The sequence below is a fragment of the Helianthus annuus genome, chromosome 15 (genome assembly GCF_002127325.2).
Source record: "Helianthus annuus cultivar XRQ/B chromosome 15, HanXRQr2.0-SUNRISE, whole genome shotgun sequence".
Taxonomy (NCBI): domain Eukaryota; kingdom Viridiplantae; phylum Streptophyta; class Magnoliopsida; order Asterales; family Asteraceae; genus Helianthus; species Helianthus annuus.
In genome coordinates this window covers 62150132-62166439 of record NC_035447.2, presented here as the reverse complement: position 1 = coordinate 62166439, position 16308 = coordinate 62150132, and the positions used below count along the sequence as shown (strand labels likewise).

The 16308-nt window shown below is 33.1% G+C and overlaps 3 long non-coding RNA genes across 16 annotated transcripts; 1 reads left to right on the top strand and 2 right to left on the bottom strand.

The window, feature by feature from the left end:
- Positions 1-294: 294 nt before the first annotated feature.
- On the bottom strand, positions 295-1641 carry LOC110909721. Its single transcript, XR_002575566.2, has 3 exons — positions 1555-1641; positions 1008-1073; positions 295-376 (listed from the first exon to the last, which is right to left on the bottom strand). It is a non-coding gene; the product is annotated as an uncharacterized LOC110909721 (long non-coding RNA).
- Positions 1642-3918: 2277 nt separating this feature from the next.
- Positions 3919-5519, top strand: LOC110909720. The gene is made up of 3 exons (XR_002575565.1): positions 3919-3986; positions 4525-4594; positions 5263-5519. It is a non-coding gene; the product is annotated as an uncharacterized LOC110909720 (long non-coding RNA).
- A 3427-nt stretch (positions 5520-8946) lies between these two features.
- On the bottom strand, positions 8947-15157 carry LOC110911762. Of its 14 annotated transcripts, none has more exons than XR_004882253.1 (15): positions 14586-15157; positions 14472-14508; positions 14304-14386; positions 13729-13999; positions 13403-13492; positions 13127-13226; positions 11398-11448; positions 11070-11314; positions 10836-10971; positions 10691-10771; positions 10502-10612; positions 10169-10391; positions 9676-10082; positions 9519-9586; positions 8947-9425 (listed from the first exon to the last, which is right to left on the bottom strand). It is a non-coding gene; the product is annotated as an uncharacterized LOC110911762 (long non-coding RNA). The 14 variants fall into 14 exon arrangements; XR_002577312.2 differs by having other exon boundaries at positions 14304-14378; XR_002577308.2 differs by having other exon boundaries at positions 14304-14508.
- Between the last annotated feature and the right edge of the window lie 1151 nt (positions 15158-16308).

Here is a 16308-nt window from a genome sequence, read left to right as displayed (position 1 = left end):
TACACAATAAATCGTTACCCTTTTTAATCTTTTTAAATTTAATTTGCTTTAAGTAAATTCTTACCGGATGTTGATCAAGCCTTGAACCGAACACAATTCTCTTTAACCTTAGCTCTGAATACCAACTTGTAACACTCTAAATAAATTGCCCACTATTTAAACCGACTAGATAAGAAAGATCATAGTCATTTAAAACATTTAGTACATAAGTGTTTGAAAACTACCACTAAACTTAAAGGACACATAAGTAATTCTTTCATTACAAAAGTTTTCAAAAAATGAACTCCTAAAACAAAAGTGAAGATCATCTTCTTGAAAGTGTTCGGTTCATAAGTCTTGAGTTGATCACCATCCGCTTGATTGACTTACTTGAAATCTGGAAATTTAACAAAATACCAAGGTTAGAATCCCTCAAATTTCACATAATTAAGTGTGTGTTTAAATCGGATTCAAAATATGAAATTAAACAAAACTTGACATTTCTAGCCGGACTCCACCGTAAATTACGGTGGTCACCGTAATTTACGGTGAGAGCTGGACGTTTAAGGTTCTACCGTAAATCAGTAGAGAACCACCGTAAAGGTTTACTCTCTACCGTAAATTACGGTGATACCGTAATTTACGGTAGTCTCTGCATATCCTTCCTATTTGCTGTTTTGACCCGTTTATATCAATTCCTGCACTTTAAGGTCATCAAAGCACAGCACGGGGTATTCCTTTACAGCAATTATGATCCGTTTAGGATCCCTTACTTCTACCCACACGCTCCCATTACCGGTTTGCGTGACAATAATATTCTTCCCATTACCCGACACACGGGTTTATGGACTACGGATGAGGTACTCCCGTTACCCGGTTTGTACCCACCACTATAACTTATTTGGTTTGCCATTATGAGGTCCCTCATTTCAAGCAACCAAACCATCGCGACTCTCTATTATTCATAACTAGTAAACCGTTAAAATGAAAACTAGATCATCAACATTATAGTAGCGTTAACCACGTACCTTAGAGCTTTCCCTTTTGGCGAGCGTCCGCACCGGCTTGACTTCCCGACGCCTCGCTCGTGTTGCCTAAAACATACAAGCCAATTTATCATTAGAATCATTCGGCTCATGATTAAGCTTGTTACTTAACCAACACCACATTTGTGTCGATCAATGTCTTTTAGGCATTTTATCAAGCATCTTGTGTGCATAATTTCTTACAATTTGTGACTAAGTTTAACATTCATGATTTAGCCATAGCAAACATCAAATTAAGCAATTTTGCTAAATTTTTACATCAATAATTTCTGAATCTTGTTCATAAAGCTTGAATTACTCTAGGACACATCAAAATCCTAATGTTTCATACTTTCTACAAAAACCCACATATCACCTCTAATGGTGATCATGAACTTTACAAGAATTAAACCAAATTTCAACAAGAAATCTTCTAGGGTTCATCCTTATACACTATTTCAATTAAAACAAACATCATGCATGATCAGATTTGAACCTCATGATTTTATCTAAAATCTAAGGTAGAACCAAATCATGAAATTTTACATACCTTACGATCCCTTAGTCAAGGTGATCACAAATCTATATTCAGATTTCAATTCGGACTCGATTTGCACCTTCAATTGATAGATTTTGTGAACTTTAGGGTTTGAGGGGAATCCCCTTTGTTCCTGCGTTCTTGATCGATTAAACACACACTTAGGTGTGTGTTTAGTGTATTATTTTTACTAATAATAATTTAAGTTCCTGAATTGACAATTTTGGTCCCTCAATTATACATGGACTATAGAACAAGGGTTTTTTTATTAAACTTTGTCATATTGTGTTAAGATTTTTACTAACTAGGTTATCTTTCCTAGCCTTTTATCTTAACTTACTACTAGTATTTAGTTTAAAAATGTAACATTAATATTTTCGGGGTGTTACACTTGATATGTTTAAAAAATAAGAACATGGTATTTTGTTGTTGTTTGTAATTTAGTATCCGGGGATGGTTTGGTATTAAAGAGTATGACTAAAGGAATTTAACCTTTTTTCAAGATACTCGTGAAAGATGGATATTTTTTAGTTTTGAGGAAGGTAGTTCATATGCTTTTAGATCCCTTTTAGAGTATGATTCTTCTATTCTTGGGTTGGCTGATCTTATACTAAATGTTTGGAATTCCTTCTCAAAAGTCCTTTTTGACTTCTATGAAAAGTTAATAAGTCAAAAATTGTGACTTATTAACTTCTTCACTCACATCACATGCAATCCCGAACAAGTTAGAAGTCCTTTTTAACTTTTCAAAAAGTTAATAGGTTATAAGTTGATGAAAATAAGGAATCCCAAACACCTACTAAATAAACAAATTGGACTGTAAAATTAATGTAGTTAGTGATGTTTTATTGTTGGTTTTTGCTTTGAAGCTGATTGATTCTGAAATTTTACGAGTTTCTGTAGTTTTCCTTTTGGAACCCTAAAGTCAATTCACTTTATAGTGTATCCGCATCTTTTAGTTATGAAGTGTACTTTGTTGGCCTGATATTAAAATTTGTTGATGATTTTTGTTAATCTCACAAGGTTTGACATTGATATATTCATGCCGGTTTGGTCGGGTCCAGTTTTGATCTGGTATAGGTGGAACCAGATCCGGTGATTCTAGGTCAGGTCTGGTTCGGTTATGTATGAACATTGTGTAGGCTAACTTGCTTAGAAAATGAAGTCTATTTGTGATTTTTTCGGGTTTTGCCAGTTCGGGTCCAGTTTTGACCGGGTATAGGTGGAACTGAATCCGGTGATTCCAGGTCCGGTCCGGTTCAGTTATGTATGAACATTGTGTAGGCTAACTTGCTTGGCTAATGTCTTAAAAATATGCGAATTTAAATTGGAGCAAGTCAGCAAGATGCTTATGTCTAGTGAGTGCTTTTGACAACACATTAGAGAGTACATTATAAGTGGAAGATTCGGGTCTTCAGAGAAAGCACAAGGATCCATGGCGGTTAATTGGTCGAAGCATCATCTCCTTCGTCTGCGTTTTCTTCGCATTCAACTCCTTTAACATCATAACACTCCTTTTATGTCAGGTTCTTATTAATATATGCATTTGATATATTGTTGTCAAATGTTATTGTTTTTTAATCAGATTTTGATCTGAAGTTGTTTTGTTCTTTGATAGTGTTGTTAGGGTTGACGGTGACAGGGAGAAGATGTAAGAGGTTATTTGGACTACGTGGCTCAACTCCTGTTTTGTTCCATGATGGTGTTTTGTTCATGATATTTGCTAGAGAAGATTTAAAGGACAGGTACAGTTGATGTAATTGATAATCGTGAACATAGATTAAATGAGTTGTTAAGCATGACTTTCATACTCATTTAGCCATTTAGCAGGCTCGATCAAGCAGAACACACGTACGAGCAGAAGCCATGCTCTGTTGAATTGATGAGCCTGAGCACGACTCATTTTCTTATTAGTGTCAAAAACGTCAATCTTAACCGGAACAAAATTAAAATCATGTAATCCATTTTTGAAAATGACTTAAAAGGGTGTAAATGGGTTGGCGGTTTATTAATGAGTTAAAAGGGTTGGCGGGTTATTAATGAGTTAAAAGGGTTGGCGGGTTGACCTTTTAATACACTTAATTTAAGGATTGTTTGAGATACTAAGTGAATATGGTTACAAAAGATAGGATATAACACTTGATGTTTACAATATTAATGCGTTTATGATGTTATTCAGTTCATTTTAGTGGTTGGTTCTGTGCATTTTCTATTAAAAGGTAGTACAGAACACTTGATGTTTGATATTTTAAGTCAAACTCACAGGATCCGTGTGAAAAAGTTACAGCTTAATGTGACAGTGGTTCTTTCTTATCCTTACCAAACATGCCTAACCTGCCCATTTTCCCATCTTTGTTATATATAAATAACATCTAAGACTACTATGCATCAATAGTTGATTATTTTGTTTTCAAAATTGCAGGCACCAACTCTTCAGTGGGCATGTAAATATCTTTTTTTGTATGTTTTGTGCTTATATTTTGGTTAGCTGTCAAAATGGCAAAAACATGGTTTCTATTAAATTTTATTACATATCTCACATGCCATTTTGATTGTTATTAAACAATTGACCCAAGCTTACTAAAGTAGACCCAAGATTATTAAAGTATACTTAAGTATAGATTTAGATAAGTGGCAATTACCGTGAGTAGGGATGAGCATGGTATCAATACCGAAATTAGGAAAACTGGGTAACAGTACCAAAAATGTTTGGTACGGTAACCGGTTTGAGTATTTTACCGGTACGGAACCGAAACGTCAAAATGGGTATCGAATCGGTACCGAAAATAATTCGGTACAGGAAATGCTCATCCCTAATGACCATTGTGGTTTTTTGATAGTGTTTTTGTTTTTTAAAAATGATTTGTCATATTTATGTGTTGTTTTGTTTGCCTCATGAAAATTGTCAGATTATAAGCTCTATTGTTAAAGTTATTAAATAATCCCTTAAAATCCAGTCTCAAGTGACATATTTATGGCCAGGACTACCCATAAGATCAAGACACTCTCCACCATGGAGTGTGGTGTATACCTCTTTGTTCCGAAATACCAGGTAAATTTGGTTCTAAGCTTATTTATATACAATTTTGTTTCTGTAAAACATGCGTTACATAAGAAAAAAAATTGCATGTTTTGACCCGTTTACTTTTATAAATGTATTAATTAGAAATCAAAAAGATAAAAAGACGCGACAGTATGAACGCTTCACTAAGAAGGCTATTAAATTAATTATGCTTGCACAAGAGGAAGCGCAAAGGCTTGGCAATGTTTTGAACTCTCTCCCCAATACAAAGACTATTAATTTTTTGGGCTAAATAGTTTCATTAACTTTGGGCTACGATTTTTGTTCCTGTGGTTTTGGACTTTTGACTACAAGTTTTTATCATTTTTGGTAAACAAATTTGATGATTTTGACTACATATTTATTTAAAAAAACAATTTTATATGTGCTTAATAACTGACAATTATAAAAACCAATAATTCTAATATTTATTCATAAAAAATAATTCAAATATTCATTGGACAAACTAACAATCACTCAAAAACAAAACATGTGTGATATTTGTCGTGCAATGATGGGAACTGAGTGTTAAGTGGTTCTGTTGGAGTTCAAACTGTTCATTGGAGTTGTTAGACTCAAGGTTTGAGTGAAGATGCAATAAAGTTATGCTTTTTGGCTGCTCAACAAATTCATTAGTTAATAAAAACAGGCATTCTTAGTCATTTGCAGATGGTGGGATTCAATTTCCATGTTGAAGTGAGTTGTCCTATTTTGACCACTACAATTAATGTCCTCTATGCACTTATAAATAAAACGAGTCCGAGTAATCATGATATAGAGCAAGAAGATCCAAGACAAATGGATAATACAAACGTGGCCTATAAAGAAAATCTTGGACTTGTGATTTTTTTTCGTATTTCCTTTTTTAGTTCATTGTAATTAATATTTACCTAAGTAATGGAAGGTTTTGTTTTCATTTAAAAGTCTATGTGAACACTGTTTAATAATATAATTACTTTGAGACTACCCGTGTAATACACGGGTTCTAAAGCTAATGTTTCTATTCGAACGAACCTATAATAAAGTATTTATGCATTAAAGTATAAATTGTTTTTTGTTTAGCAACCCGTGTTTTGCCATTTGTCCTTTTATTACCCATCTTATTGCCAATATAAAACCGTTTTTTTTCCTAACTTAGTTCCTGTTTCCTTTTTCATCTATTCCTTTGAAATCCTTTCAAATAAAATGGTGCCTACAATTCCCCTCTTTCATATTTTTTCCTCCAATTTATCATTACATCAGTCATTCCTAATTTTCGAATATCTTTGTTTACAAGATTAAGAAGATAACTTGTATTGGCGTGTGTTATTTATGACTCTACTTTCATATGTTAATGTAATTTTAGATGTCAACACTGCCGGTTCAAGTCTTATTCGCCAAAAGGCAGGAAAACATCATGAAGATTTCGTTAAGAAAAACTTAATATCTAACGAATATTAGGGAGATGTAGTATTGGCACTTTGTCAACAATCTTAAAATATTATGGTTTCGAAATAACAGTTTAACGATTAAACGTTTAGAATTTGTATGTGTTTAGTTTTGTAAAGCCACCCGTGTATTACACGGGTACTTAGACTAGTTGTTCTTATATATTCTGTTACAAGTTATAACTCTAGGTAATTTATGTGACCATGAATGTGTGTTAATTTGTGAATATAAAAACAATATGTAAGAAAGATTTATTAATATTCTACATATATAATATGACTTTCAAGGAATTATAAGAAAGGAATGAATCTGGTATCTTATCATTTTATATACTTTATTTTCTATTTTTTTTGAGCTGGTCTTCACGCATGCTTTTGCCAGAAACACATAATGGTTTCAAATAAAACGCCATATAAACACTCAATTCAAAAAACGCCATGAAAATACTCAGTTGTAAACTCCATAAAAACACCAAGTTCAGAAAACGCCATGAAAATACCTAGTTAAAACTCCATAAAAACACCAAGTTCAGAAAACGCCATGAAAATACATAGTTAAAACGCCATAAAAACACCTAGTTCAGAAAAACGCCATGAAAATACCTAGTTAAAATGCCATAAAACACCCAGCTTAAAAAAACGCCATAAAAACCCAGTTCATTTTTTTTCGAAAAGTATATCAATAGTATACTCGTTGGAAAGATAAAAAAACGCTGAGTTTTATGGTGTAATTTTCTTTAGAAAAATAATCACGTATAAAAAAGTTATTGGCGTTTAAATATGATGGGGGATGACATGTGATTAGCATGTGCACCCTTATTTGGATCTTCCTATTTTACCCCTCCTGGGAGTTATAAGGTTCCCATTATTTACAAAAATGCCACCACATCATCTTAGCCACAAATCACAAAGATATTATGGCTAAAAATCGTTCTCACACTTCAAATCATTTTTTCTTAATCCCATTCATATATATATATATATATATATATATATATATATTTAAACTAGGTTATCACCCGGGAATACTCCCGGGTTGTGAATATATTTTTCTAAAAAAAATAAATATACATATATATTAATAAATGAAAATTGTATGATGAATAAGGTAGATTAATGAATGATAACAATATCTGTAAAATTAAACAGTTATAAAATGTAATACTGACAAAAACAAAGTTGTTTTATATTCGTTCTATGTCCTTGCATCATACAATTGATAAAGAGTGATTTACCTTCAAGTAGTGACAATTTTGTTCTACACCAGGACTAGTAAAACGTATTAACACGGGCTCCCAATGCAAGAAGGATGGAATTATATGGTAATAAGTTAGGTTTGTAAGTAACGGATTGTTTCAAAATGATGCCAAATCAAACACTAACTGAGTAAATAGTTAGATACAATAAAGATACATGTAGGAGCATTCCATACTCACTATATATTCGTATTGTTCGTATATCTCTAAACACAAACATATAACATCTACTGGCAATGAAATGAACTTTGTAATGAAAGAACTTTTCAATATAAACGTATAAAAATGATAGTGAAATAAAAAAATTATAGATAAATGAGTACATGAAAATCAAAAATCACTAAATACTTCTTTATAAACTACATTTGTCGTTTTATTAGTAGGTTTGTCGTCGTGGTCCAAAATCAAAAGTTTAACTCCTTGTCTGGTTTTTACTCTGGATAAAAGGTGAAAACTGGTTGTTTCAAGTACAGACCAACTCTAAACAGTGATTGGCCCTGGCTCTTGTTGATTGTCATTGCGAAACATACAACCAACGGAAATTGTCCAAAATCATGTTCCAACTATGACCCCTACACCCTTCAGACTTAGATAGAGTTAAGGAGGGTTAAAGTCTACCTTCAGGCCTTATGAAACCAAACCAACATCATTTGTTACTAACAAATATGACGGTTACGTGAATCCTCCTTTAAAGTGTTTCTTTAAATTAAACAAAGATATATGCAATTAAAAAGATGATGTTCATTTAATTTAGAAAAATGAAGATGTTGCAACATATAAGTTAAAATCGTACATATTTAAATTTTATTAAAAATAACTGTATATATATTTTTAAAAATGAATATTACAAAGCGTTTGGTGGCAGATTTAATGAACACCTAAGATTCGTCAACAGTACACGGTTGATCATTCGCATTGAATCCTTCAGTTCATCAACTTCTTAAATTGGTCATCGGTTGGGTACATTACGCTCACATCCGGGAGGAGGAAACAATGTGAGCTGAAAAGTGTAGTTACAGTGATATTGGAAAACAATAAAATCTCCCTCGTTCATGTCTTATTTTTCTTAGAACTTGCATTTTGGCAACAACATGCAACAATAAATTTAGCACATTAAATTTCCACTTTTCATGCATTAGTATGTGATTTGATAATATAGCGCTAACGGAAAATAATTTTAAAAGTAAAATAAATATGAAGAGAAAATAAAAAAGAATAATGTAAAAAGATTTAGAAAGAAATGTATAAACTATAACTTGGTAACTTTGACATAGTTACAGCTGATGAAGCCTCTCAAGGTTATGCCATTCAACTAATGAAGCCTCTCAAGGAGCTCTTATAAATTTAATATAAAATGTGTAATGTTTAACAATAAAAACATATTAATTCATTAAAGAGATATTAATTATTGAAATGATAACTTTAAATAATAATTTTAAGCTTATTATTTATAGGTTTCCTAAAAATATCTAATCTTAAACAACATGCTAATTTTAATTATAAAGACTACAAATAATCGAAATAAAAATTTAGGTACCCAAACTTGCTATATAAAAGTTTATTACAACACCATAAACTTACTTTGTATTATAAAGTGGCCCGTTTTATACAACACACCAATCTGAATTAAACAAACTAAACAATCTGAGTGACAATCCAATTCAATCACAAATGTAAAACAAACAATTCAATTACCTTATAACATACAATACATTTAAATTCCATTACAACAACCTTAAGTAATAAAAAAACAATTTGATGATTAAAAGATATATTCATGTGATTAAAGAAGATGGGCCTTTGACTTTGAAGCCTAGCCAACTTTTCTTTTACATACCAACAATGCTGCAGCCCTTTTCTCTATAAAATAAATAAAAATAAACAAAAAAAATGTAACTTCATTTAGTGGCATATAACTTGTGTTTTAGGAAACATGAACAAACTAAATAAACATTCGTTAACTTTTCATCGGATAGCTAAACAGATGCACGTAATCACCTTCAACCCGAACCTCATTGTTATTCAAGTGTTATGGATTCATCATTCAAGTGGCCAAATTCTTCGTTGTGAATAGTATAACAGATTCATTTATATTAATTTAACCATTCAAGAAAAATGTTCACCATGCAACACTTGTTTCTATAGAAATAAAAAAGAAGGATTAATAGCAAGCATATAAATCATAAAACCCCAACATACAAGCACAAATAATATATGAAAGTGTAAACAAACCTCTAAATTCCAAGCGACTTCCTAAAAGATTCCCATCAGCTCAAAAAAGATTGGATTCTAGCTGCTTCCTATTTTAATCAAAAAAATTAATTTTTAGTTGCAATTTATCAACATAATTGGATATAGAAAATAGAAAAGTTAAGAAACTCGAACTTACCACTCTGATTCCAGCAAAACTCGAGTACCCGTTGAAAGTGGGCAAACCAATTTTGTTAGATTAGGGCTCCAATGTCTTTGCAGACAGAGAGCCAGTTGGGAATCTAGGAGGTCAAAAAAGGTACATGCGCAGGCTGATTTGGGAGTGAGAAGGATTTCATTAATAAAAGATCGATATAGGGTTGGAGTCCAGGAGGTGCATTCTTTGAAGATAAAAGTGAAACAGAGCATAGCTACTCATACCCAACTCACATATACTGGAAAAAATAGGAATAACAAAACGAGAAGCAATTCTAAGAAACATATGTCCACCTGTTTTCCCTTAATTCCACTTATCTTTCATGTTCTCTAATAATGATTATCTGAACCATATAAAGATGACCGTCGTAAAAACCTCTGAGAAACCACCTTAAATCAAATAACAATAACAAATTAAATTAGACAATGGAAGAACATCACTTAAATAAGATGAGTAGAAAATGATGGAATTTCACCTCTAATATATATGTTAGGAAAACGAACTGAGAACGCTCTGTGAAGAAGATAGCGTCGGCACCGGAAACAGGGCACGATTTCCATTACACCATCGTTAAGTCAATAGTCCATCACGGCACGGGTTGGCCACCGAACCGTTCTTGTCAATGCACCTCTGCCCCGTCAAGAGTTCCAGAAGCACCACACAGAAACTGTATATGTTGCTGCTTTTGGTGAAGTGACCTTCAGTTCATTAGGTAAATCATTTGTTACATCAGTTGGTTCACAACGTTGTAGCCGATCATTAAACTATTATTATTGAATCTTGAAGACTGAAGTTATAATAGTCTTACCTGTTTAATATATTCAGGATCCGTGTATCCTTTTGTATATATAACTTGTCCAGAAGAATCTACTGGCCCGTCCTTCACCATCCCAAAATTGGAAATTCTCGCATTGTGATTCTGGTAGTGAAGTTAAAATAAATAATTTATGTAACGATGCTAAATGTATCGTAATATGTTTCTGAATTAAATTCATACCGAATCAATCAAGATGCTGGTGGAATTGAAATCGTGTTTTAATTCGTAGGTTCCATGCGAGAGGTCCAGTGTAAAAACGGCCTGTAACATTATGTTATATCAGATGTATAATGATCAAATATAGCACTAACAAGTAAGAACTCACTTCTGAAAAGATAGTTGTCTAGGCTGCCTCGTTCCATGTACTTGTATACAAGAAGTTTGTGGTCATCGTCTGTGCAGTAACCAATAAGCTTTATAAAATTTGGATGATCAATCAGCCCTAGATAGTTAACTGTAGCCTGTAACAATGTTAAAATAAACAATATACATATTATGAATATCGTCGTTAAAACTGGTCTGCACTTGATATATGTAAGAAAATCCAACTTGTACTTACCAACCACTCTTCCGGGGACTTTGAAGATGTTGGTTAACCACAGCGACAGTTGTGCGAGTCTTGGCAGCTGCAAGTGATCGCTCATGGATCATCCCCTTGTAAACAGAACTAAAACTGCCTTTTGTCCATTGAGAAAGGGTGCAGAAAAAAGGGTTGTTTTGGTTCACCAAAAAGTTTCACATCAGTAGCACCAAATTACCATCTCAAGTGAGCTACATATTCTTGTCTGGGCATGTTCTTCATCTCTACAATAACACCAAATAATTAGTCTTCTAGGTTGAAACATATATAGATCAAAGTGTCTTGATAGGCTCAACAACATTCTTACATTTGGGTGGGGGATCACCAAGTACCTGAGCATGCCAACCATGTTTCACAACTTCACAATACCACACCCACAAGTCACACACAAAAATATTAAAATATGTAAACGAACAACGATAACATATATAACGGTGAATAAAAAACATAAACTTCAAACGATTAAAAGAAGATCTTTCATCTCACACAGGTGAATAATATTTTTTTTCATTCTATAATAATAAACACTTCTTTTAGAATATACAATGCTTTGAAAAACGGGTTTATCATCGGTTCTATAATAATAAACACCACTTTTAGATTATATTTAATTTGAGTTACAAAAGTTTGTCGCTCCAAATAATATGCACATATTGACTTTTTGTAGTAATTTTGCCACTTTGATCTAGTGAAACGAATGTAGAGTTCGACAAACAACCCAAATTGGGAGATGCTTTATTTTACAAAAAAAAAACAAATGGAAATTAATGACCCGTTCTATTTTTAGCATCAAGACCATCATATAAAATGCATAGTTTTATAGGTCTATGAATAAAAGAAATTGCATATTACATAAATCATGAGTTTTTTATGCAACACGTCAATTTAATGATCAATTTGTAAAATTGATCTAATTTTTTCCTCTCTAATTTGCATTTGATTCGTAGATCTCAAATTGAATGAACTATATGAAACAAAATCAAAATCAGCTTCATTCTATAGCATCTCCTATCAAAATTACTTGACTTAATCCATATATTTTTAATCACAATCAACATGTTACTTTCAAAACTGAAAATGCACAGTAACAAAAATAATAAAAGGACTTGAAAGATATTAATGGCACTTACTCTCAACTTCTTAAAACAAAATATTTAGTGTATTTTCCGATGGTACTCACTCTCAACTTCTCAAAACAAAATATTTAGTTTATTTTCCCAAACAAAATTTATGAGATCATATATGTTTATCGTGAAGATCTGCACAAAGGGTCAAATGAGCTAAGATGGTCAACTTTGTCCAATTGTATCTTATTGGTCAAAACTTCAAGGTATAAGTTGAGTTTGACCATGAAGATCTTATAATAATTTTGTGTGTGACTTGTGGGTGTGGTATTGTGTTGTTGCACTGTGAGCCGAAATAATAGTTAGACCGCATATCAGCCCATCTTAGAAACGTGTAGTCATAGTAGTAAGCCTTAGGCCGGTCTAAATAGATGTTTAGGAGTTGGACTATTTTTAGGGAATGTCTAAAAATAGCCTAATATACTTTTTTTTTCCTTCCCGATATGATAAAACATTAATGTCTATTTTCAAATATTGAATGCATACTAAATTTTTATCCTCTAAGATGGATTCATTTAAGTGATTTTAACCTCCTATGTTTCTATATCAAATAAGCAGCACATAATAAGCATCTTGCACATGGATGTCTATGCCATAAAAACTATTGGTTGTAAATGTTTCAGGGAGACAAATTAGATTAATATTCATAAAGCGTGTGGATATTCCCTACAGGCCTACACAAGTCCAAATTCTATTTTCGTATGGCCACCTACATATCAATGTTCATACATATGGATCCCCTACACATCAGGTTAACTAAATTTTTTAGAACATTCACACATTATTCCTGTAATTGTTTAAATCCACGGCTTACTACTATGAACATAAATTTCATCAATATCGAATGAAAAAAATACCGAAAATTCAAATTGAAACCAAACATAATTTAATGAGAAATGGAAGAAAACTAACCATCAGTTATATAAGCTTAGATTCAGCCCCTGCCTCCATGGAATGAGACTTCCAGGCCCACATAACAGAAACCAAAGTCGATTCAGCTACTTATCCAGGCCTAACTTGAAAGTAAAATCCGATAGCTTAGTCATCAGTTGTTTTTTATTAGACTAATTCATTATCATTAAAAATTTGATTAAACCCAAATCTGATAGTTGTTTTGAATTTTATATATAATTAATATATTGGTTAATAACTTTATATCTGATTAAAATGTTTAGTTTGAAAGCAAACCTGTGTGAAGAGTAGTGTGCACAAACAAAGGGCAAGTAAGCTTCCATCAATAACAATTACATTGGTCAATCCTTTCCTTCTGACCCCAACCTAACAAAGGTTGAATGTTACACAAACAGTACAATATTATATAGATAACTACACAGGAACTATTGAGAACTTTATTTGAGAATTCTTTTATTTTATCAAGAACTTGCGAAACAACAGAGCTACATGAAGCACAATCCTGTTCTCGGTGCTGCTGAAGTACAATACAGGAAATTAAGACCTTAATAAGCTATCATTTTACTCTTTTTTTAATAAATAAGTCACTCCAAGAACCTCACCCACTGCTGTTTATTGTTTCGTTATCGGAATTCATAGCCATCCGTGTCAAGTTCGACTCGCCGGAACCACACCCTACTGTTGTTTATTGTTCGTCATAGAACACCATCACCCACCGCTGAATTGTAACCATACCTGTGTCACCAGAACCTAATACCGTCGACCCATCTGGTGCCTAATCAAACAACTACCCGTAGACTCATCATGACCATCTGATAGCACCACCACTGCTCATCTTGAATTTATCACGGATCACCGGGCACAAAAAACTATCTGCGATTATCCATAGAAAAGAATCAATAATGGAATAAAAATCATTGAAACCCTAAACAGAGTATTTAGACCCTAACTAATCAGATAACCAAATTCAGATTTGTCAATTGAAACCCTAGAAAGTAATCGTTGCAAATAAAAATCAGATAATCCAGTTGAAAATGAATAATCAAATCCCTACACAATAGAAACCAAAACCAAACAAAAATTTTCAAATCGCCATAGTACGAATCCACATCGAATTACAAAATGTGATACATATGAATAGATAATCTAAATCAAAAAATAGTCAAAACTGTAATACCTCGTATAATCGAGGAAACAAAAAAAATCCTCCCAGATGAGATTGCGCCAAAATAAAAAAGAATTCCTTTATCACCTGCAAAACTGTAACAATCAAAAAACAAAAAATAAAAGAGTTCATACATACCCATTGATGGTGAATTCTGGATCGATGAACAATGGAGAATACCACGTTGATGATGCTATGGTGGCGGTAGATTAGGGTTCTATTTAAAAAAAGGAAATAGAATGAATGAATACAACAATAACATTATACAAAAACGAAATATGATTTACCAACAACCTCAAAAGGAAAACGATTCGGCTCGGATTTGGCTATTGGACCGTTTTGGCTGTAACACGGGTTGCAAGTGAAAAACATCACACTTGTCGTCCTCGTTTATGACATGCTAAGAAACTCCCTTTACCACAACCATAATAACCTTCGGGAACAACAAACAGTTCTTAAATTATAACCGAAGGTTATTATGTTGAGATAAGTACATAAGCTAAGTTGACCCCTTCGGGAACAACAAACAACTCTTAAATTATAAGAGAAGTTTATTATGTTGAGATAAGTACATAAGCTAAGTTGACCCATTTCTAGTTTCACCAATTAGAAGAAAACCTAATAACCTATTTACACTTCAGAGAAATGGAAAGCGATAATAACATACCTGAAGCTGTGTCCCCGCTTTAGATCTTTAATATATAATTATACGACATTCAAATTTGGACACATAATACATACTAACAACAATATTAAGTAACTGATGGTATTGATGCTCAAATAAGACCTCTCAAGAATAGACCTGTTGCTACTTTCTGAACCCAAAAAACACAGATTATTAAACGAATAACAGAATATTAAGCATCATCAATGTTTTGGTCAAAAATCACACAAGGATAATATAACCAAACTTTATGTAAACGGGGTATGATGCTTGGTTAATTATGAAAGTAAAGGATCACTTCTGTGATAAAGATGCAAAGACACAATGATTTATACGAGGAAAAAGCCCTTGATCAATGTATGATCTCCGGCATAAAAAACCTCGGGTGATGGCAACTACCGATCACCAACTTCAATATAAGAAAAATATAGTTACAACTTTGGATGATAATGAGCTGAGTACAAGGATCACTATTGTTTCGAGTGTCTAAGTGTGTGAGAGTTGCGTTGTATGTCGTGTGTCCTCTTCCAAATGACGGAGAGTGGTATTTATACAAGTGTAGGTGACCTATTTTAGGTAGCTAAACTAATATTCAGCTCATTACCCCTTTAGAAATGAGATACAATCTAGCCTAAATAGCCGCCCATAAATCAAGCCGAGTTTCCATATCCTGTGCAACGTCTATCTTCAATTAAGCTCTTGCCATAATTGTGTAGACGCGTCCCTTGATCATGATGCCTAGAGCGTATCCTGCTAGATGTTCCTGCAAAACAATATTGTATTAAGCGGAAGTGGCCGTTAGTATGAGGATCACTATAATGTCCCGTGATCCTGATCCTGAAGTCCTGCTGAGGATCACTGTCTGTCAAAGAAACAAGGATCACTGGTTAGGATCACGTATAAGGATCACCTATAATAAAAATCCAGCCCTAACAATTGCCCCCAAAATATAAGGAGTTTATTGTAAATTGACGAGTTGTATTTTGTTTTGATCTTATCTCCAACGGACAACTCCGAATAACTAGCCGTTAATATTGAACTAGCCGTTGCGATCATTACGTCATGGATGTGACAATCCCTGCAAATCATGATTATAAATAGGAGATAGGGTTAGGATCACTCTGCATTTAAATTCGAGATATCTTCCATTTATAATCGCTACCGAAGACTGATCAGGTATCCTCTTCTTCTCTCTTTCCTTTCTTCCTTCTCTTTGCTCTGTTTTTTCTGCTTTTACTCTGTTTCTGTTCCGTCACAAGCATGTTGCTCCGGAATTCTCCACACAAGGATTCCAAGAAGAGTAGTCCCCTAAAAAGCCAAGGGATCATCAAGGATTCTGCTACGGAGAGGTGT